This window comes from Triticum aestivum, chromosome 6D (assembly GCF_018294505.1).
Source record: "Triticum aestivum cultivar Chinese Spring chromosome 6D, IWGSC CS RefSeq v2.1, whole genome shotgun sequence".
Lineage (NCBI taxonomy): Eukaryota > Viridiplantae > Streptophyta > Magnoliopsida > Poales > Poaceae > Triticum > Triticum aestivum.
Window position 1 is genome coordinate 354,467,852 of NC_057811.1, and position 25,348 is coordinate 354,493,199.

Here is a 25,348-nt window from a genome sequence, read left to right on the forward strand (position 1 = left end):
CGGGGACGCTTCGTATGTCATGTGCACTGCCTTGTACATGATGGTGCTGTACGATTGAGCCCGTGTGGGCCCCACCACGAAAACTTCGGACGAAATCTCTATCATATGTTTGTTCCGGCTTATTCCGCAAGCCAAATCCTTTGTTTTGTTTTAAGTTGTGGTATTCGAGTTGCTTCAATGTCAAGTGTTGATTCCATACCTTATCCTAAGCGGTGTTCTCATATTTCTATGTGAATATTAATCCTTCTTGATCATCAAGATTGCCATCTTAATTCTATTTCCAACCGGTGTGTTTTCTCTTCAAGTGGATCCCTTCATTTCAACATTCGCGAGATCAATTCTCAGTTATTTGCAACGGTGTTTGCTTCATCCGTCCCAAGTTGTCTTTGTTTTCCCGCCCTCCCACCCTTTTCCTTCAAGGAATCAGATGTCGTAACCAAGTATCCATTTTATTCATGTTAAGTCCCTTCATTCTTTTCAATCAATGTTCTTACCCGGTGGTTCTCATGAAGATGTTCTTCAAGTTTTTCATTCTTCATTCTTTTTCTTCTCCGGTGGATTCAATTCAAGTTTTCGGTGTTGATCATATACCCTTCCTCGTTTCAAGTGTTTACGTATGTTGGTTCATCTCTTAATCATTCCCCGGTTGCTATTCAATTGTTCCGGAGTGCTGAAGTTATCCCAGAAGATTCAAGTTTCTATTTGAAATCCTTTCAAGCTATCTCGAGGTTGTTATCTCTTTGGAGCCATTCAATTCAACCGGTGCAATCTCCTTTTCAAGTAATCATTTCAACGATGTTTCTTCTGAGTGGGCCCTAACCCACAGGTCTTTTTCCAGGATCTTACCTGACTCTTCTAACTTTTCCCGGAGCTATTCTCAAATTTATTTAAAAGTTTGACGTAAGAATGAATTATCATCAGTCATGTCTTTCTCCAAGATCTTTTAAATTCTTTTCATCGTTGGTTCAACCTTTCTAATTTTCATTCCGGTGTGCCTCAATAATTCTTGGTGGTGTTTCTCGTCATCATTCTCAACATTTGAAGACCGAAGAAGAGTTTCTCTTAAATCTTATCCGTTCTCTTGAAGATTCATGGTTCTAACTTGTTGCCATCCTCTCAAATTGTTGCCAATCGCGTAATTCTTTTCTTACCCATCCGGAGCATTTCAGAGTTGTTTTCATTTCTTGATCATCCAAAGGCCATCATTTCAGAAGATTTCTTCGTTCTAAGTTTTCAGCCTCGTTCTCCAATTAGTCTAAATTGATGTCTCTTCGTTCATCTCCATATTCTTCCGGTGAATCGTTCATGTATTCTCTAATCAGGTCGGGATCTCTTCGTTCACTTGTATCTAAATTCTCTCAAGCATCTTCATTTTTTTTTCTAATTCTTTCCGTTGAATTGTGCCTTTGCTACTTTCATTTTCAAGTCTCGCGGTGGTTCGTTCAAGAGTTCTCTTTCTTGGTTATCATATTAATTCATTCGTTGTTTCCAAATCCCACCGGTGGTTCCATCAAGACCTTATTCAAGTTTGCGCTATATCTATCTTAATCCTTTCTACGAGAATAAGTAGTATGCAAAAATCCATTGCTTGTCATCAATCTAAATTGGTGAAGGATAAGCATAATGTAATTCTTATTCTTGTTTCATCCAAGTGCTTAATTCCTTCTTCCGGAGTTCGTTCATGATATCAAATTCTCGGTTCCAAGTTGTTCATCTTTTCTTTCCGGAGCTCCAAGTTATTTCAATTATATCATTTCAAAGCTTCATCTAATCATTGCAAGGCTTCTCCCGGAGTTCTTTTCAACTTTCCCTTTAGTTTGATCATTCTTTTATTATCGGAGTTCTTCATGGAGGCTCTACATGGTGGTTCATCAAGGATCCCTTTCATTCTTCAATTGTTCGTCAAGTTTTCTCTCGGAGTTAAGATCCGCCAAGCTATACTCTAAAATAAACATGGTGCTCAACACATGTTTGTTTTGAGAAGTTCAAGCATTCTTCATCTTGCATTCCGAAGTGCAATTCTTTCTCTCTTATCTTTTGAGGTGGTGTTATGTCATTTTTGATAATTTTCTTCATGTTTCATGATTCACAAGTTGTCGGTAATGAGATAATTAAATCCATCATTTTCTCTTCGTTCAAGAGATCTTTTCAACCAATCAATCTTTTTGTTGGAGTTATATTGGGTTATAATTCACCTAAAGCTTTCCCTAAGGATTGTTGCTATTTATGGTGCTTATAAATGACCCAAGTTCTTCATTTGTCCTCCCGGTGAAATAAGTTTCTCGTCTCCTTGTTCATATAAATCCAATATGTGGTTTTTCGTTAGTGGCAAAATTTCACCTCAAGTTTTCGAGATGTTTCCATAAGCCCACTACAAGCTTATTCTTTTCGTTGTTGGTTTTTTCCAACAAACTCCGTTCTAACCTTCTTGGAAGGGTGCTTTCCAAGCTCAGTTGTGGCAGAAGTTGGCATTTTCTTCTCCATTCTTATGCCAATGATCTATCTTCTATTTTTCTTCTTCCGGAGGCATGGTGATGTTGCTCTCTTCGCTCACCATCTCGAATTGTGAGGATCGTGTTCTTTTCTTACTTATCCATTTAACTGGAGTGTTGTATTTTCATTCGAGTTCTCTCATCTTATCAAGTTTCGTCTCCTTCCTCAACCGGAGTGCTGTCTGAAATCTTTCTTACCCCTTGTGCCATTCTTTCATTAGTTACGGAGGCAGTGTGTTGGTAAATTCATCGAGTATCCTCTCATCTTGTCGAAATCATGTTCAATTCCTTCCATTTACAGTCGGAGTGCTGTCCAAATTATATCATTCTTATTCTTTCTTTATCTTGTTTTAACCGGAGTGTTGTGTCTATCATTCCTCTTTTAACCGGAGTCTCATCCAAGTGCTTTCATTTTGCCATGTTCATGTTCTAAATCTTCCATTTTTTTTCCAACCGGAGTGTTTGTAATCTCGTTCATCTTCGTTGTATTCTTTTCTCAAAAATTGTTTAACCTCTCAAGGTTCGTTGGTTTCACTCTTTTGTCAAAGAAGCAACTTTGTTTTACCTCTTCCTCTTCTGTTTTTCTCCGGTGCCATCCTAGATCTCGGGACGAGATCCTCTTGTAGTGGTGGAGTGTTGTAACGCCCCAAGACCGACGCTTCAGAAGACTTCCTTATTTTCGTGATCGCCGTGTGTTTCTTTTGTGCTTGCTCTTTTATTTTTGCATTGCATCATGTCATCATGCCATCATGTCATTAATCTTTGCTTAAAACTCAACTAAAATAAACTGCATGGATCTTCGATCCATTTAAATCGAGGGAATTCACATGGTGATTTCTCTTTATAACATATCCTCCTAATATTTATGGAGCTATTATAAATATTCCATTAGTTCGGAATCAACCGGAACACACTTGCAAATTAATTCCCATGCCTATTTCCACTTCAAGTTTCACCTCCAAGCTTTGCCAACAATTCTTTTCCCTCTTATCGAGGCCCTTCCTAAATGTTCAACATTTGGGACACTTTGTAATCCTACTCCTTGTTCAAACCATTTGAATTAAATTCAAATGCATTTGAATTTAAACCGTGCAATCTTACCCACTCCGTTTTTCTTGGAACGAGCATATTTTTGTGAGTCCGGGAAAATTACCCGCATGTGCAAATTCTTTCCCTAACCCTATCTTTCTTTTTCTTCTCTCTATTACTTTTCTGCTAAAAAGAAATAAGAGAGAGGGAGAAGAGAAGCCCAGCAGCCGCATGCCACTAGGCCAGGCCTCTGGTCAATTTTTCCCTCTCCACTGGGCCGGCCTCTAAGGCCCAGCCGCCCTCACCAGCTTCTTAACCCTAGGCCGATCGACCCCCTCTCTCTCCATCGATCCCTCCTCCTCATTCCCTCGCGCCGCTGCCCGCTACACGCTCATCGCCAGGGAGAGGAGCTCCCCGCGCCCTTGCCCCGTCCCTGACCGCCACTCCCCCTGCTCCTCCACGCGGTGCCGACCGGCGACCAAGACGAACGGGAACCGCACCGGAGCTCCTTCCTATACGCCCTCTCCTGGAGCCGCTCGCTACAGCTGCTCTTCATCGAGGCGCAAATCCCGCCGCGGTTGCTGCTCTGCTCCTGCCCCGCCGGTCGCCTCTGCCTCGACCCCGCGTCCTCGCCTTCGAAGACCGTCACCGCTCCGTGCACCCCGGCCTCCTTCTGCCTCAACGGAGCAGGTCCCCGCGCCACCACGACTTCGTCTGCGCCGTCTCTTGCTCCTCGCCTCAAGCACCGACGCTCCAAGGCCGGCCTCCTGCAGCCCGTTGTTGCCGGAGCTCCCCACCACCACCACCATGCGTCACGCGCCAGCACCCTCTCGCCGACGCCGCGCTCGGACCCCATCGCGCCTTGCCTTCGACCTCGGCTTCCGCGTCCCATGGCCACGAGCGCCACCAGCAGCAGTTTCAGGGCGTCCCCGTCGCCGATTCCCTCGCCGCCCTTCTGCACCTCGTCTCCGACCCTGCCCATCGGAGCCACGCCTCTCGGTGCCCGCAGCTGCGTCGCTGGTCTTCCTCCTCGATGCCGCCGCCTCAAGCCTCCCCATGCCTCGCGAGACCACCGTGCCAAGTTTCCGCCACTGCCGCTGCAAGTCCCGCTCGGAACTAGCCTCCTGCATCGCGCCACTGTTGTTGTTGACGCCAAGTCCAACAGTCACCACGCTCCGCCAAGTACCACTACCAATACATCTGGATTCGCCAAGTACACCACCGGCCAAGACCACACGGATGCTCGGACGAGTACTGACCGAAACGCCAAGTACCACGACGACCTTCGACATGTACCTCTACACCGCACCGAAACGCCGAGTTCCTCGCCGTGACCTCGAACATCTACGGAAACTTGTGCGACTATGAACGTGAACGACTACCGTCGACCCCAAGTTACTCGGATTCGTCAAGTACCTCTCCGAAAACGAACGTGTGCCACTACTTCCACTACCGTCGCCGAAGACCCGTGTAATGGAACCGTCAAGTTCGACCTACCTTCGTGTGTACCACTACTTCCCCTACGACACGTGAACAACTACTTCCACTTTGAACGCGTTCCGCCCCGAATGCACGCTTCGAAGTTATAACCCCGAGACGACACCGTGAACGAATGCATGTGTGTTGTATGAGATGCTCGTGGTTGCACCGTTTCCGATTTGTCATTCCTTGTTCCTCCTCGTTGCCATGCCATCGTCCCGTGGGAACCCGGTTACCGGTATCACCCCACCATCTCTAGCATGTTCCGCACGTCCGCACAATTCTCTTTTGCGTCGGTATCTCCACGAGCTACCGGAACCGATATGTTGCCGTGGCACCATTTTCGGATTCGTTGCCGTGGCACCCCTTTCTTCCACCACGGTGACAAATGCTTCATAACATGCTCATGTCAACATTTTCATTAAATTGCTTAAAAACTTGCATATGTCATTCGCATCATGATAACAACATTTAGATGTTTACAATTGATGTTTGCATTAAAATTGCTAAATGACATGAGGATTTTTCGGAATTATTGTTTGTTGTTCCGGCCTCATTTAAATTGCCTAGATAGTTAGTTTACTTATGCTTCACCTCTTGCCATGTTAATCAACATTTAATATTGTTGGGTTCATAACCGAGAGAACTAAACAATTGATGTGGTGTTTCGTTAATATGCAACTCGTTGCATATTGAGCTCCACTTAACTTGTAGTTTCGTTTGTGCACTTTGCCATGCCATGCCTCTTTAAACCGGACATGCATCATACTTGTTTGTGCATCATGCCATGTGTATGTGGTGATTGCTTACTATGTTGTTTGTCCCTTTCCGGGTTGCTTCTCTCGTTACCTTCGGTTTCGTTCCGGAGTTGTGAGGTTTCGTTCGACTACGTCCGCTTGTCTTCTTCATGGACTCGTTCTTCTTCCTAGCGGGATCTCAGGCAAGATGACCGTACCCTTGAAATCACTTCTATCTTTGCTTGCTAGTTGTTCGTTCTATTGCTATGCTGCGCCACCTACCACTTGCTATATCATGCCTCCCAAATTGCCATGAAACCACCTCTAACCTTTGTCACCCTTCCTAGCAAACCATTGTTTGGCTATGTTACCGCTTTTGTTCAGCCCCGCTTATAGCGTTGCTAGTTGCAAGAGAAGATGAAGATTTCTCCATGGTGGTTTATGTTTATGTTGGGATATCACAATATCTCTTATTTAATTAATGCATCTATATACTTGGTAAAGGGTGGAAGGCTCGGCCTTATGCCTGGTGTTTTGTTCCACTCTTGCCGCCCTAGTTTCCGTCATACCGGTGTTATGTTCCTTGATTTTGCGTTCCTTACGCGGTTGGGTGTTTTATGGGACCCCCTTGACAGTTCGCTTTGAATAAAACTCCTCCAGCAAGGCCCAACCTTGGTTTTACCATTTGCCTACCTAAGCCTTTTTCCCTTGGGTTCTGCAGACTCAAGGGTCATCTTTATTTTAAACCCCCGGGCCAGTGTTCCTCTGAGTGCTGGTCCAAACTAGAGCCACTTGCAGCGCCACCTCGGGGAAACTCGAGGTCTGGTTTTAGGTGTACGTAGTGTTCATTCGGTGTGCCCTGAGAATGAGATATGTGCAGCTCCTATCGGGATTTGTCGGCACAGCGGGCGGCTTTGCTGGTCTTGTTTTACCATTGTCGAAATGTCTTGTAAACCGGGATTCCGAGACTGATCGGGTCTTCCTGGGAGAAGGTTTATCCTTTGTTGACCGTGAGAGCTTATGATGGGCTAAGTTGGGACACCCCTGCAGGGTATAAACTTTCGAGAGCCGTGCCCGCGGTTATGTGGCAGATGGGAATTTGTTAATATCCGGTTGTAGAGAACTTGACACTTGACCTTAATTAAAACGCATCAACCGCGTGTGTAGCCGTGATGGTCTCTTTTCGGCGGAGTCCGGGAAGTGAACACGGTTTCCGGATTATGTTTGACGTAAGTAGGAGTTCAGGATCACTTCTTGATCATTGCTAGCTCCACGACCGTTCCGTTGCTTCTCTTCTCGCTCTCATTTGCGTATGTTAGCCACCATATAAGCTTAGTGCTTGCTGCAGCTCCACCTCATTACCCCATCCTTTCCTATAAGCTTAAATAGCCTTGATCTCGCGGGTGTGAGATTGCTGAGTCCTCGTGACTCACAGATACTTCCAAACAGTTGTAGGTGCCGACGATGCCAGTGCAGGTGATGCAACTGAGCTCAAGTGGGAGCTCGATGAAGATCTTGTTCGTTGTGTTGTTTCTTTTCTTGTTGATCGGTAGTGGAGCCCAGTTGGGACGATCGGGGATCTGGCAGTTGGGTTGTCTTCTTTTCTTTTGGTTCCGTAGTCGGACCTATGTGTGTATCTTGAATGATGTATGATTTAATTATGTATTGTGTGAAGTGGCGATTGTAAGCCAACTCTTTATCCCATTCTTGTTCATTACATGGGATTGTGTGAAGATGACCCTTCTTGCGGCAAAACCACAATGCGGTTATGCCTCTAAGTCGTGCCTCGACACGTGGGAGATATAGCCGCATCGTGGGTGTGACACGATGCGCGTCGGGAATGGTTCCAAGGTCGATGTGATCGCCGTCGGCACGCTGCCTCTACATTTACCTACGGGATTAGTTTTAAACCTCAATAATTGTTATTTAGTGCCAGCTTTGAGCATGAACATTGTATCTGGATCTCGTTTAATTCGAGATGGCTACTCATTTAAATTCGAGAATAATGGTTGTTCTATTTATTTGAGAGATATGTTTTATGGTCATGCCCCGCTGGTTAATGGTTTATTCTTGATGAATCTCGAACGTGATGTTACACATATTCATAGTGTGAATATCAAAAGATGTAAAGTTGATAACGATAGTCCCACATACTTGTGGCACTGCCGCCTTGGTCACATTGGTGTCAAACGCATGAAGAAGCTCCATGCAGATGGACTTTTGGAGTCTCTTGATTACGAATCATTTGACACGTGCGAACCATGCCTGATGGGTAAGATGACCAAGACTCCGTTCTCCGGAACAATGGAGCGAGCAACCAACTTATTGGAAATCATACATACCGATGTGTGCGGTCCAATGAGTGTTGAGGCTCGCGGAGGATATCGTTATGTTCTCACTCTCACTGATGACTTAAGTAGATATGGGTATGTCTACCTAATGAAACACAAGTCTGAAACCTTTGAAAAGTTCAAGGAATTTCAGAGTGAGGTTGAGAATCAACGTGACAGGAAAATAAAGTTCTTACGATCAGATCGTGGTGGAGAATATTTAAGTCACGAATTTGGTACGCACTTAAAGAAATGTGGAATCGTTTCACAACTCACGCCGCCTGGAACACCTCAGCGAAACGGTGCGTCCGAACGTCGTAATCGTACTCTATTGGATATGGTGCGATCTATGATGTCTCTTACCGATCTACCGCTCTCATTTTGGGGCTATGCTTTAGAGACTGCCGCATTCACTTTAAATAGGGCTCCGTCGAAATCCGTTGAGACGACACCGTATGAATTATGGTTTGGGAAGAAACCTAAGCTGTCATTTCTAAAAGTTTGGGGATGCGATGCTTATGTCAAGAAACTTCAACCTGAAAAGCTCGAACCCAAGTCAGAAAAATGCGTCTTCATAGGATACCCTAAGGAAACCATTAGGTATACCTTCTACCTCATATCCGAAGGCAAGATCTTTGTTGCCAAGAATGGGTCCTTTCTGGAGAAAGAGTTTCTCTCGAAAGAATTAAGTGGGAGGAAAGTGGAACTTGATGAGGTGATAGTCACCCCTTCCGAACATCAAAGTAGCGCAGCGCGGGAAGATGTTCCTGTGGTGCCTACACCGACTAGGGAGGAAGTTAATGATGATGATCATGATGCTTCAGATCAAGTTACTGCTGAACTTCGTAGGTCCACAAGGACACGTTCCGCACCAGAGTGGTACGGCAACCTTGTCCTGGAAATCATGTTGTTAGACAACGGTGAACCTTCAAACTATGAAGAAGCGATGGCGGGCCCGGATTCCGACAAATGGCTAGAAGCCATGAAATCCGAGATAGGATCCATGTATGAAAACGAAGTATGGACTTTGACTGACTTGCCCGATGATCGGCGAGCCATAGAAAACAAATGGATCTTTAAGAAAAAGACAAACGCGGATGGTAATGTGACCATCTATAAGGCTCGACTTGTCGCTAAGGGTTATCGACAAGTTCAAGGGGTTGACTACGATGAGACTTTCTCACCCGTAGCGAAGCTGAAGTCCGTCCGAATCATGTTAGCAATTGCCGCATACTATGATTATGAGATATGACAGATGGACGTCAAAACGGCATTCCTTAACGGCTTTCTTAAGGAAGAATTGTATATGATGCAGCCGGAAGGTTTTGTCGATCCTAAGAATGCTAACAAGGTATGCAAGCTCCAGCGCTCCATCTATGGACTGGTGCAAGCATCTCGGAGTTGGAACATTCGTTTTGATGAGATGATCAAAGCGTTTGGGTTTACACAGACTTATGGAGAAGCCTGTGTTTACAAGAAAGTGAGTGGGAGCTCTGTAGCATTTCTCTTATTATATGTGGATGACATACTATTGATGGGAAATGATATAGAATTCTTGGAAAGTATAAAGGCCTATTTGAATAAGTGTTTTTCAATGAAGGACCTTGGAGAAGCTGCTTATATATTAGGCATCAAGATCTATAGAGATAGATCAAGACGCCTCATTGGTCTTTCACAGAGTACGTACCTTGACAAGATATTGAAGAAGTTCAATATGGATCAGTCCAAGAAGGGGTTCTTGCCTGTATTGCAAGGTGTGCAATTGAGCACGGCTCTATGCCCGACCACGACAGAAGATAGAGAAAAGATGAGTGTCATCTGTTGAGGAACGTAGCAGAAATTCAAAATTTTCTACGCATCACCAAGATCAATCTATGGAGTAATCTAGCAACGAGGGGAAGGGGAGTGCATCTACATACCCTTGTAGATCGCGATGCGGAAGCGTTGCAAGAACGCGGATGAGGGAGTCGTACTCGTAGCGATTCAGATCGCGGTTGATTCCGATCTAAGCACCGAAGAACGGTGCCTCCGCGTTCAACACACGTGCAGCCCGGTGACGTCTCCCATGCCTTGATCCAGCAAGGAGAGAGGGAGAGGTTGGGGAAGACTCCATCCAGCAGCAGCACGATGGCGTGGTGGTGGTGGAGGAGCGTGGCAATCCCGCAGGGCTTCGCCAAGCACCGCGGGAGAGGAGGAGGAGGGAGAGGGGTAGGGCTGCACCGAAAGAGAGACGTTCTCGTGTGTCTTGGGCAGCCCAAACCTCAACTATATATAGGGGGGAGGGGGCTGCGCCCCCCTTAGGGTTTCCACCCCCAAGAGGAGGCAACCAACCCTAGATCCCATCAAGGGGGGCGGCCAAGGGGAGGAGAGGGGGGGCGCCCCACTAGATGGGCCCTAAGGCCCATCTGGACCTAGGGTTTGCCCCCTCCCACTCTCCCATGCGCCTTGGGCCTTGGTGGGGGGGGGGGGGGTGCACCAGCCCACCTGGGGCTGGTCCCCTCCCACACTTGGCCCACGCAGCCTTCTGGGGCTGGTGGCCCCACTTGGTGGACCCCCGGGACCCTCCCGGTGGTCCCGGTACATTACCGATTTCACCCGAAACTTTTCCGGTGACCAAAACAGGACTTCCCATATGTAAATCTTTACCTCCGGACCATTCCGGAACTCCTCGTGACATCCGGGATCTCATCCAGGACTCCGAACAACATTCGGTAACCACGTACATACTTTCCCTATAACCCTAGGGTCATCGAACCTTAAGCGTGTAGACCCTACGGGTTCGGGAACCATGCAGACATGACCGAGACGTTCTCCGGTCAATAACCAACAGCGGGATCTGGATACCCATGTTGGCTCCCACATGTTCCACGATGATCTCATCGGATGAACCACGATGTCAAGGATTCAATCAATCTCGTATACAATTCCCTTTGTCTACCGGTATAGTACTTGCCCGAGATTCGATCGTTGGTATCCCGATACCTTGTTCAATCTCGTTACCGGCAAGTCTCTTTACTCGTTCCTTAACACATCATCCCGTGATCAAATCCTTGGTCACATTGTGCACATTATGATGATGTCCTACCGAGTGGGCCCAGAGATACCTCTCCGTTTACACAGAGTGACAAATCCCAGTCTCGATTCGTGCCAACCCAACAGACACTTTCGGAGATACCTGTAGTGCACCTTTATAGCCACCCAGTTACGTTGTGACGTTTGGTACACCCAAAGCATTCCTACGGTATCCGGGAGTTGCACAATCTCATGGTCTAAGGAAATGATACTTGACATTAGAAAAGCTTTAGCAGACGAACTACACGATCTTGTGCTAGGCTTAGGATTGGGTCTTGTCCATCACATCATTCTCCTAATGATGTGATCCCGTTGTCAACGACATCCAATGTCCATGGTCAGGAAACCGTAACCATCTATTGATCAACGAGCTAGTCAACTAGAGGCTTACTAGGGACATGGTGTTGTCTATGTATCCACACATGTATCTGAGTTTCCTATCAATACAATTTTAGCATGGATAATAAACGATTATCATGAACAAGTAAATATAATATAACCAATTTATTATTGCCTCTAGGGCATATTTCTAACAGTCTCCCACTTGCACTAGAGTCAATAATCTAGTTCACATCACCATGTGATTAACACTCACTGGTCACATCACCATGTGACCAACATCTAAAGAGTTTACTAGAGTCAACAATCTAGTTCACATGGTGATGTGACATGATCAAACCAGAACTCATGGTGATGTGACCTCTCTCACAAGCATAACATGATCAAACCAGAACTCATTGAGTGCTAATCACATAGAGATGTGAACTAGATTGTTGACTCTAGTAAACTCTTTAGATGTTGGTCACATGGTGATGTGACCAGTGAGTGTTAATCACATGGTGATGTGAACTAGATTATTGACTCTAGTGCAAGTGGGAGACTGTTAGAAATATGCCCTAGAGGCAATAATAAATTGGTTATTATTATATTTCCTTGTTCATGATAATCGTTTATTATCCATGCTAGAATTGTATTGATAGGAAACTCAGTTACATGTGTGGATAAATAGACAACACCATGTCCCTAGTAAGCCTCTAGTTGACTAGCTCGTTGATCAATAGATGGTTACGGTTTCCTGACCATGGACATTGGATGTCGTTGATAACGGGATCACATCATTAGGAGAATGATGTGATGGACAAGACCCAATCCTAAGCCTAGCACAAGATCGTGTAGTTCGTTTGCTCAGAGCTTTTCTAATGTCAAGTATCATTTCCTTAGACCATGAGATTGTGCAACTCCCGGATACCGTAGGAATGCTTTGGGTGTGCCAAACGTCACAACGTAACTTGGTGGCTATAAAGGTGCACTACAGGTATCTCCGAAAGTGTCTGTTGGGTTGGCACGAATCGAGACTGGGATTTGTCACTCCGTGTAAACGGAGAGGTATCTCTGGGCCCACTCGGTAGGACATCATCATAATGTGCACAATGTGACCAAGGAGTTGATCACGGGATGATGTGTTAAGGAACGAGTAAAGAGACTTGCCGGTAACGAGATTGAACAAGGTATCGGGATACCAACGATCGAATCTCGGGCAAGTACTATACCGGTAGACAAAGGGAATTGTATCCAAGATTGATTGAATCCTTGACATCGTGGTTCATCCGATGAGATCATCGTGGAACATTTGGGAGCCAACATGGGTATCCAGATCCCGCTGTTGGTTATTGGCCGGAGATATGTCTCGGTCATGACTGCATGGTTCCCGAGCCCGTAGGGTCTACACACTTAAGGTTCGATGACGCTAGGGTTATAGGGAAAGTATGTACGCGGTTACCGAATGTTGTTCGGAGTCCCGGATGAGATCCCGGACGTCACGAGGAGTTCCGGAATGGTCCGGAGGTAAAGATTGATATATAGGAAGTGAGGATTTGGCCACCGGAAGTGTTCCGGGCATCACCGGTAATGTACCGGGACCACCGGAAGGGTCCGGGGGTCCACCAGCCCTAGAGGCTTGCGTGGGCCAATAGTGGGAAGGGAACAGCCCCTAGGTGGGCTGGGGCGCCCCCCACCAAGGCCCAATGCGCCTCAAGAGAAGATGGGGGCAAACCCTAGGGCAGATGGGCCCTAAGGCCCACCCCAGGTGCGCCTCCCCCTCTCCCCCCTTTGGCCGCCACCCTAGATGGGATCTGGGGCTACCGCACCCCTTGGGGTGGGAACCCTAGAGGGGGCGCAGCCCCCTCCCCTCCCCCTATATATAGTTGAGGTCTAGGGGCTGCCCAATAGACGAGTTATTCTCTCCCAGGCGCAACCATACCTCTCTCCCTCCTCGTCTCTCGTAGTGCTTGGCGAAGCCCTACTGGAGTTCCGCGCTCCTCCACCACCACCACGCCGTCGTGCTGCTGCTGGACGGAGTCTTCCCCAACTTCTCCTTCTCCCCTTGCTGGATCAAGGCGTGGGAGACGTCACCGGGCTGCACGTGTGTTGAACGCGGAGGCGTCGTGGTTCGGCGCTTAGATCGGAATCAACCGCGATCTGAATCGCTACGAGTACGACTCCTTCATCCGCGTTCTTGCAACGCTTCTGCTTAGAGATCTACAATGGTATGTAGATGCACTCCCCTTCCCCTCGGTGCTAGATTACTCCATAGATTGATCTTGGTGATGCGTAGAAAATTTTAAATTTCTGCTACGATCCCCGACAGTGGCATCATGAGCTAGGTCTATGCGTAGTTTCTATGCACGAGTGGAACACAAAGTAGTTGTGGGCGTCGATTTTGTCAATTTACTTGCCGTTACTAGTCTTATCTTGATTCGGCGGCATCGTGGGATGAAGCGGCCCGGACCGACCTTACACGTACACTTACGTGAGACAGGTTCCACCGACTGACATGCACTAGTTGCATAAGGTGGCTAGCGGGTGTCTGTCTCTCCCACTTTAGTCGGACCGGATTCGATGAAAAGGGTCCTTATGAAGGGTAAATAGAAATTGGCATATCACGTTGTGGTTTTGGCATAGGTAAGAAACGTTCTTGCTAAGAAACCTATAGCAGCCACGTAAAAATTTGCAACAACAATTAGAGGACGTCTAACTTGTTTTTGCAGCATATGCCGTGTGATGTGATATGGCCAAAAGGATGTGATGAATGATATATGTGATGTATGAGATTGATCATGTTCTTGTGATAAGAATCACGACTTGCATGTCGATGAGTATGACAACCGGCAGGAGCCATAGGAGTTGTCTTAATTTATTTATGACCTGCGTGTCAACATAAACGTCATGTAATTACTTTACTTTATTGCTAAACCGTTAGCCATAGTAGTAGAAGTAATAGACGATGAGACAACTTCATGAAGACACGATGATGGAGATCATGATGATGGAGATCATGGTGTCATGCCGGTGACGACGATGATCATGGCGCCCCGAAGATGGAGATCAAAAAGGAGCAAAATGATATTGGCCATATCATGTCACTATTAGATTGCATGTGATGTTTATCATGTTTTACATCTTATTTGCTTAGAACGACGGTAGCTTAAATAAGATGATCCCTCACTAAAATTTCAAGGAAAGTGTTCTCCCTAACTGTGCACCGTTGCGAAGGTTCGTTGTTTCGAAGCACCACGTGATGATCGGGTGTGATAGATTCTAACGTTCGAATACAACGGGTGTTGACGAGCCTAGCATGTACAGACATGGCCTCGGAACACATTCGAAACACTTAGGTTGACTTGACGAGCCTAGCATGTACAGACATGGCCTCGGAACACGGAAGACCGAAAGGTCGAACATGAGTCGTATAGAAGATACGACCAACATGAAGATGTTCACCGATGATGACTAGTCCGTCTCACGTGATGATCGGACATGGCCTAGTCGATTCGGATCATGTATCACTTAGATGACTAGAGGGATGTCTATTTAAGTGGGAGTTCATTAAATAATTTGACTAGATGAACTTAATTATCACGAACATAGTCTAAATTGTCTTTGCAAATATGTTATAGATCAATAGCTCGCGTTGTAGCTCCCTGTTTCAATACGTTCCTAGAGAAAGATTAAGTTGAAAGATATTGTAAGCATTAACGCGGACTAGGTCCGTTGCCTGAGGAGTGTCCTCACTACTACACAGAAGGCTTATGTCTTTGATGCACCGCTCGGTGTGCCAACCCCTCCAGCGTCGTCTGTGGATGTTATGAACATCTAACAGATACGTCCTGATGACTACTTGATAGTTAAGTGCACCATACTTTACGGCTTAGAATCGGGATTCCAATGACGTTTTGAATGCCATAGAACATATGAGATGTTCCAAGAGCTGAAAATTGGGATTTCAGGCTCATGCCCGTGTTGAGAGGTATGCGACCTCTGACAAGTTCCTTGCCTACAAGATGGAGGAGAATAGCTCAGCTAGTGAGCATGTGCTCAGAATGTCTGGGTGCTACAATCACTTGAATCAAGTGGGAGTTAAACTTCCAGATAAGATAGTGATTGATAGAGTTCTCTAGTCACTATCACTAAGCTACTAGATCTTCGTGATGAACTATGACATGCAAGGGATGGAGATGATCCCGGAGCTATTCGCGGTGCTTAAGACCGCAAAAAGTAGAAATCAAGAAGGAGCATCAAGTGTTGATGGTTTAACAAGACCACTGGTTTCAAGAAGGGTAAGGGCTAGAAGGGAAACTTCATGAATGGTAAACCAGCTGCCACTCCAATGAAGGAACCCAAGGTTGAACCCAAACCCGAGACTAAGTGCTTCTATTGTAAGAGGAACGGTCACTGGTAGCGGAACTACCCCAAATGCATGGTAGATAAGAAGGCTGGCAACTTCAACAAAGTATATACGTGTTATTAATGTGTACCTTACTAGTACTCCTGGTAGCACATGGGTATTGGATACCGGTTCAGTTGCTATTATTGGTGACTTGAAGCAAAAGCTACGGACTAAACGGAGACTGGCTAAGGGCGAGGTGATGATGTGTGTTGGAAGTGTTTCCAAAGTTGATGGGATCACCATCACACGCTCCATCTGCCTTCGGGATTAGTATTGGACCTAGATAAATGTTATCAGGTGTCTACGTTGAGCGTGAATATGATTAGATCATGTTCATTGCAATACGGTTATTCATTTAAGTTAGAAAATAATGGTTATTCTGTTTCCATGAATAATACCTTTCATGGTCATGCACCCTATGTGAATGGTATTGAATCTCGGTCGTGGTAATACACATGTTCACGCCAAAAAGATGTAGAGTTAATAATGATAGTACCACTTTCTTGTGACACTGCCGCTTAGGTCATTTTGGCATAAAATGCATGAAGAAAATCCATGCTGATGGATGTTTGGAGTCACTTGATTTTGAATCGCTTGACACATGCGAGCCATGCCTCATGGGCAGGATGACTAAGATCCCGTTTTCAGGTACAATGAAACGGGCTAGTGACATGTTGGAAATCATACATGCTGATGTGCGTGATCTAATGAGAATTAAGGCGTGTGGTGGATATCGTTATTTTCTCATCTTCATTGACGATTTGAGTAGATATGGGTATATTTACTTAATGAAGCACAAGTTTGAAACGTTTGAAAAGTTCAAGCAATTTCAGAGTGAAGTTAAGAACCATCATAACAAGAAGATCAAATTCCTACGATCTGATCGAGGGAGAATTTCTGAGTTATGAGTTTGGCAATCACTTAAGACATTGTGGAATTGTTTCACAGTTGAAGCCACCTGGAACACCACAGCGAAATGGTGTGTCCGGACGTCGTAATCGAACCTTATGAGATATGGTGCGATCTATGATGTCTCTTAGCGATCTACCGCTATCACTTTGAGGTTATGCGTTAGAGACAGCTGCATTCACTTTAGATAGGGAACCATCTAAGTCCATTGAGACGACGTCATATGAACATTGGTTTGGCAAGAAACCAAAGTTGTCGTTTCTTAATGTTTGGGGCTGCGATGCTTAAGGCTTCAGCCGGAGAAGCTCAAACCCAAAGCGGACAAACACATCTTCATAGGATACCCAAAGGTGACAGTTGGGTATACCTTCTTAGATCTAAGGGCAAATTGTTTGTCACAAGAACGGGTCCTTTCTCGAGAAGGAGTTTCTCTCGAAAGAATTGAGTGGGAGGAAGATAGAACTTGATGAGGTTGTTGAACCTCTACTTCAACCGGAAAGTAGTGCAACACAGAAAGATGTTTCTGTGGCGCCTACGTCTGTTGAAGAGGAAGTTAGTGATAGTGATCATGAAGCTTCAGATCAAGTTGCTATCGAACCTCGTAGGTCGACAAGGATATGTACTACTCCTGAGTGGTACGGTAATCCTGTCTTAGATATCATGTTGTTAGACAACAATGAACCTACGAGCTATGGAGAAGCGATGGTGGGCCCGTATTCCGACAAATGGTTAGAAGCCATGAAATCCGAGATAGGATCCATGAATCAGAACAAAGTATGGACTTTGGTGGACTTGCCCGATGATCGGCAAGCCATTGAGATAAATGGATCTTTAAGAAGAAGACGGACGTGGACGGTGATGTTACCGTCTATGAAGCTCGACTTGTGGCAAAGAGTTTTTCACAAGTTCAAGGAGTTGACTACGATGAGATTTTCTCACCCGTAGCGATGCTTAAGTCCGTCGGATTCATGTTAGCATTAGCTGTATTTTTCGATTATGAAATCTGACAGATGGATGTCAAAACAAGTTTTCTTACCATTTTTCGTAAGAAAAAGTTGTATGTGATACAATCAAAGGTTTTGTCGATCCTAAGGATGCTGGCTCCAGCGATCCTTCTATGGATTAGAGCAAGCATCTCGGAGTCGGAATATATGCATTGATGGAGTGATCAAAGTTTTTAGGTTTATACAATGTTTGCTAGAACTTGTATTTACAAGAAAGTGAGTGGGAGCACTACAACATTTCTGATAAGTATATGTGGATGACATATTGTTGATCCGAAATGATGTAGAATTTTTGGAAAGCATAAACGGTTGTTTGAAAAGTGATTTTCAAAGGAAGACCTGGATAAAGCTGCTTACATATTGGGCATCAAGATCTATAGAGATAGATCAAGACGCCCGATGATACTTTCAAAAGAACACACACCTTTGACATGATTTTGAAGGAGTTCAAAATAGATCAGTCAAAGAAGGAGTTCTTACCTGAGTTGTAAGGTGTGAAGTTGAGTAAGACTCAAAGCTTGATCACGGCAGAAGAAAGAGGAAGGACGAAGGTCGTCCCCTATGCTTTTGTCATAGGCTCTATACGGTATGCCATGCTGAGTACCGCACCTGATTTGTGCCTTGCCACATGTCTGGCAAGAGGGTACAAAGGTGATCCAGGAGTGGATCACTGGACAGTGGTCAAAATTGTCCTTAGAGGAATAAGGAAATATTTCTCGGTTATGGAGGTGATAAAGAGTTCGACGTTAAGAGTTACGTCGATGCAAGCTTTAACACCTATCCGGATGACTATGAGTAGAAAAACCGGATATGTATAATGGAGCAACCATTTGGAATAGCTCCAAGTGGAACGTGGTAGAAGCATCTACGATATGACATAAAGTTTTGCGAAGTACATGCGGATCTGATTGTTGCAGACCCGTTGACTATAACCTCTCTCACAAGCATAACATGATCAAACCCATAACTCATTGAGTGTTAATCACATAGTGATGTGAACTAGATTATTGACTCTAGTAAACTCTTTGGATGTTAGTCACATAGTGACGTGACCTGTGAGTGTTAATCACATGGCGATGTGAACTAGATTATTGACTCTAGTACAAGTGGGAGACTGTTAGAAATATGCCCTAGAGGCAATAATAAATTGGTTATTATTATATTTCCTTGTTCATGATAATCGTTTATTATCCATGCTAAAATTGTATTGATAGGAAACTCAGATACATGTGTGGATACATAGACAACACCATGTCCCTAGTAAGCCTCTAGTTGACTAGCTCGTTGATCAATAGATGGTTACGGTTTCCTGACCATGGACATTGGATGTCGTTGATAACGGGATCACATCATTAGGAGAATGATGTGATGGACAAGACCCAATCCTAAGCCTAGCACAAGATCGTGTAGTTCGTCTGCTAAAGCTTTTCTAATGTCAAGTATCATTTCCTTAGACCATGAGATTGTGCAACTCCCGGATACCGTAGGAATGCTTTGGGTGTACTAAACATCACAACGTAACTGGGTGGCTATAAAGGTGTAACGCCCACGATGCGGCTATATCTCCCACGTGTCGGGGCACGACTTAGTGGCATAACCGCATGGTGGTTTTGTCGCAAGAAGGGTCATCTTCACACAATCCCATGTAATGAACAAGAATGGGATAAAGAGTTGGCTTACAATCGCCACTTCACACAATACATAAATATCATTCATACATCATCCAAAATACAATCATATAGACCGACTACGGTCAAAATCCAGATGAAAATAAGACAACCCCAAATGCTAGATCCCCGATCGTCCCAACTGGGCTCCACTACTGATCATCAGGAAAAGACACATAGTAACGACCACGTTCCTCGTCGAACTCCCACTTGAGATCGACGCCATCATCTGCACTGGCATCGTCGGCACCTGCAACTGGTGTTGGAAGTATCTGTGAGTCACGGGGACTCAGCAATCTCACACCCGCGAGATCAAGACTATTTAAGCTTAAAGGGGGGAATGGTGCAAAGAGGTGGAGCTGCAGCGGCAAAGCATATATGGTGGCTAACTTGCGCAAATGAGAGCGAGAAGAGAAGCAAAGGAACGGACGTCATCTAGCAATGATCAAGAAGTGATTCTGAACACCTACTTACGTCATCCATAACACAGACCGTGTTCACTTCCCGGACTCCGCCGAGAAGAGACCATCACGGCTACACACGCACTTGGTGTATTTTAATTGGGTCAAGTGACAAGTTATCTACAACCGGACATTAACAAATTCCCATCTGCCTCATAACCGCGGGCACGGCTTTCGAAAGATAATACCCTGCAGGGGTGTCCCAACTTAGCCCATCATAAGCTCTCGCGGTCAACGAAGGATAAACCTTCTCCCGGAAAGACCCGATCAGTCTCGGAATCCCGGTTTACAAGACATCTCGACAATGGTAAAACAAGACCAGCAAAGCCACCCGAATGTGCCGACAAATCCCGATAGGAGCTGCACATATCTCGTTCTCAGGGCACACCGGATGAGACATCCTACGAGTAAAACCAGACCTCGAGTTTCCAGGAGGGGGCCCCGCAGTCTGCTCAGTTCGGACCAACACTCGAAGGAGCACTGGCCCGGGGGGGGGGGGTTGAAATAAGATGACCCTCGGGCTCGCGAAAACCTGGGGGAAAAGGCTTAGGTAGCAAATAGTAAAACCAAGGTTGGGCCTTGCTGGAGGAGTTTTATTCAAGGCGAACTGTCAAGGGGGTCCCATAAATCACCCGACCGCGTAAGGAACGCAAACTCAAGGAACATAATCCCGGTTAGAACAGTAACTAGGGCGGCAAGAGTGGAACAAAACACCAGGCATAAGGCCGAGCCTTCCACCCTTTACCAAATATATATAGATGCATTAATTAAATAAGAGATATTGTGATATCCCAACATAACCATGTTCCGACATGGAACAAACTTCAACTTCACCTGCAACTAGCAACGCTATAAGAGGGGCTGAGCAAAAGCGGTAACTTAGCCAAACAACGGTTTGCTAGGAGAGGATGGTTAGAGGCTGACATGGCTAAAAATAGGAGACATGATATGGCAAGTGATAGGTAGCGGAGCATGGCAATAGAGCGAACAACTAGCATAGCAAAGATAGAAGTGATTTCGAGGGGTGGTCATCTTGCCTGCAAGATTCTCAGAGTTGTCGAAAGCTTGATCCTCGTAAGCGTACTCGACAGGTTCCTCATTCACGAAATCGTCTCCCGGCTCTACCCAAGACAAGAACACAAACAAACGGAACCACAATCAACAACGAGAAATGCGCAAGCAACATGATGCAAAACATGCATGATATGCAAGATATGATATGCGATGCATATGCGTGCTCCGGAAGGAAAAAGGTGAACATGGCAGTAACTTGGCAAACCAAGCATGCCACTGGAAAGATGAGATGATTTTGGTCGAAATCGATATAAAGATCACCGGAATCGGATGCACGGTTTGCAAATGGCAAGCAAAACAAGAATGACACTAATCTGCGATATACAGCAAGATAGCACTTAAAATACAACAAGTAACAAAGCTACAGCACCCCAACATAGCAACAAAGCATATGACAGTAATCTAAAGGAGATGCTTGACAAAAGATGAACACTGAGCTACGGCTAGTTCACAACATATCAAGCTCAAACAAGCATGGCAAAAGTGCAAAAGATTACAGGTTCACAGACTTAGTGAAAAACTGGACATGGCAGAATCAGCATCAGGTAGCAATATTCAGAGCACAAAATCAACATGCTACAGGAACTTAACATAGCAAAACAAGGCATGGTAGTGTTCTACTAAATGCACATGAAAAAGGTCCCTTACTGACCATAAGCCAAAAAGGACCAGAAGATATGATGGCAAGCATGTAAACATAGCAAGTTTCGTTATCAGGTTTCAGACTTAGCAGAAAACAGAGCATGGCAGAAATATTAATATGTAGGACTCTTTGTGAGCTTGATGCACTCACTACAGAGCAATGCATGACAAACCAAGCATACCTACAGCAAGATGGCATGTTTATGAAGCTATCCATGGCAAGAAAAATTACCTAGCATGTATGGATCAACTACAATAAGCTTGGCAAAAATGCATGTCATGTTAAGAATCTGCCAGAAATATTTTATAGCAAAAGTAGAGCAAGATTAAATCATGCTATGGTACTCTAAAATTGCAAAAAATTGCAGGAATGGATCAATTACAACTATATCTACAAAACATCCTTACTGAACATCTCCAAAATATGCATGGATCTCTCTCTAGCATCAAGTTTACATGGCAACAAAATTACAGCAGACAAAGACTTTGCATGCTTGTGCTAGTCACCACAAAGATCACAAAAATACATGGACTATACCACTGGAAAGATGGCATGGCATAATTCAAGACACATATAGAGCTCATGCTCAAAAGATGCACAGAATAAATGATACAAAAATGACAAATCTCCAAGTTCTGATAAGAACCAGAGATTAACAGCAACTAGCCCTCTTCCAACGAAGATTTGGGCATCAAGATGACCTCTAATGAAAATGGTGCAATTGAACAAAATGAAGAGCATCACGAGGCGAACAAATTGACATATTACATGCGCGAATCGGAGCAACATGCACAAAGTTATCGCATCTCGAACATAGGCACTTGCTGATAATTATCCAAGACTTGGAAAAATAAAGAGGGGCGAGAAGTCAACGGGGCAGAGAGAGAGAACCAGATCGGATCGGCTCGTCGCTCGAGCCGAGGCCGACGGCGGCGAGGCAGGGCCAGCGGGGGAGGAGCGCCGGCGGCGGGGCCGGAGGCGGCGGAGGGGCGCCGGAGGCGGGGGGCCCGAGGCGGCGGCGAAGATGGCGGCCGGCGGCGGCGGGGCAGGCGCGGAGGCGGGCGCGCGCGGGCGCGGAGGAGGCGGCGGCGGGATCGGGCGGGCCCGCTGCGGGTTTCGCGGGCCGGCGGCGGGGCGGTTGGACGTCGTCCGGCGCGGACGGACGCGTCCGGCGGCGCGGTGGGAAAAACTCTAGGGTTCGTCTGAGATTTCGTTTTCGGGATGCCCACTTATAAATAGGTAGAGGGAGCTAGGAGGCTCCAAATGAGGTGCGGTTTTCGGCCACACGATCGTGATCGAACGACCTAGAGCATCGAAGAGAGTTTGGTGGGTTTTGGGCTGGTTTTGGAGGGGGTTTTTGCTGGATACTCAAATGGACATTGCGGAGGCCCGGTTAACCGATGGAGTACCAAACGACCTCCGAATGGAACGAAACTTGACCGGTAGACTCCGGGTGGTATATTAAGACCACTTGATAAGCCTCGGTCCATTCCGAGAAAGTTTGACACACGCACACGAAAGAAAACTAGAGGGGTGCACCGGAGGAGATAGGAGCGCCGGATTGGAAAACGGACAACGGGGAAAATGCTCGGATGCATGAGACGAACACGTATGCGAATGCAATGCACATGATGACATGATATGAAAATGCATGACATGACAAAACACAAAACGAAAGACAAAACCCGACAACGGAGGGAAAAACATATCACATAGCCGGAAATGGCAAGAGTCGGAGTTACAAATATGGCAAGTTACATGCGGGGTGTTACAACACTCCACCACTACGAGAGGATCTCGTCCCGAGATCTAGGACTGAAAGAACTCCGGATATTCGGAACGGAGATGGTCCTCGCGTTCCCAGGTGGCTTCCCGGTCGGAATGGTGCGACCACTTCACTTTCAGGAATTTGATAGACTTGTTGCGAGTTTTGCGCTCAGTTTCTTCAAGAATAGCAACTGGGTGCTCATGATAAGACAAATCTTCTTGAAGGTCAATCTCTTCGAAGTCGATAGTGTGCTTGGGCATCTTGAAGCACTTGCGGAGCTGTGACACGTGGAACACATCGTGCACGTTCGCGAAGTTGGAAGGAAGCTCAAGTTGATAGGCGAGGTCGCCTCTTTTGCCAATGATCTTGAAAGGACCCACGTATCTAGGGGCAAGCTTCCCTTTGATACCGAAGCGACGAGTGCCTTTCATTAGAGAGACGCGGAGGTAGACATGGTCTCCGATCTCGAAAGCCAAATCACGATGCTTACTATCATAGTAACTCTTCTGGCGCGATTGCGCGGCTTTGAGATTATCACGGATGACTTTACACATTTCTTCAGCTTCAGTGATTAAGTCATTGCCAAGAAGTTGGCGTTCACCAGTCTCTGACCAATTAAGAGGGGTACGGCACTTTCTGCCATAGAGAATCTCGAATGGGGCTTTGCCCGAACTCGCTTGGAAGCTGTTGTTGTAGGAGAATTCAGCATATGGAAGACAATCTTCCCATTTCATGCCAAAGGAAATGACACAAGCCCTGAGCATATCTTCAAGAATTTGATTGACTCGCTCGACTTGGCCACTAGTTTGAGGATGGAAAGCTGTGCTGAAGCGAATATTTGTGCCCATGGCCTTCTGGAAGGAGTCCCAGAACTTAGAGGTGAAGATACTTCCACGATCTGAAGAAATCAATTGTGGAATGCCGTGCAAAGAGACAATTCTGGAGGTGTAGAGCTCTGCCAGCTGAGCTGCTGTTATGGATTCTTTGATAGGAAGGAAATGAGCCACTTTAGAGAGCTTGTCAATGACAACGAATATAGCATCATTTCCGCGCTTGGACTTGGGAAATCCAGTCACGAAGTCCATTTCGATATGCTCAAACTTCCACTCCGGAATAGCAAGAGGTTGGAGGAGACCAGCTGGTCGTTGGTGTTCTGCTTTCACTCTTCGGCAGACATCACATTCATTCACGAATTGAGCAATTTCTCGCTTCATTCGAGTCCACCAATACGACTGCTTGAGATCATGATACATCTTCGTACTTCCAGGATGAATGGAAAGGAGAGAATTGTGCGCCTCATTCATTATGACTTTCCTTAGATCACCTTTCGGAACCACAATCCGGTCCTCGAAGAACAAAGTGTCTCTGTCATCAATGCGATAGCACTTGTATTTGGAAAGACCCTTGTCGATACCATGTTTCACCTTCTTCACCATGGCATCCAGGAGTTGTGCCTCACGAATTTGATCTTCCAAAGTAGGAGATACTATGAGGTTGGCAAGAACGCCTTGAGGAACAACTTGGAGATTCAGCTTGCGGAAAGCTTCACAAAGATCCGGTTGGAAAGGCTTGAGGATTAAGCTGTTGCAGTAAGCTTTCCTGCTTAAAGCATCTGCAATGACATTTGCTTTGCCTGGAGTATTTCGATACTCGGATTATACTCTTGAATCATTTCGACCCATCGAGTCTGCCTGAGGTTGAGGTTGGGTTGAGTGAAGATATAGTTAAGACTCTTGTGATCAGTGAAAATGTCCACTTGTCTTCCCAACAAGAGATGTCTCCACGTAACCAAAGCATGGACAACTGCCGCCAACTCAAGATCGTGAGTGGGGTAGTTCTTCTCGTTGGGCTTCAACTGCCGAGAGGTATAAGCCACAACTTTCTTCTCTTGCATTAATACAGCACCGAGACCTTGGAGAGAAGCATCACAGAAAACTTCATACGGTTTGGATTCGTC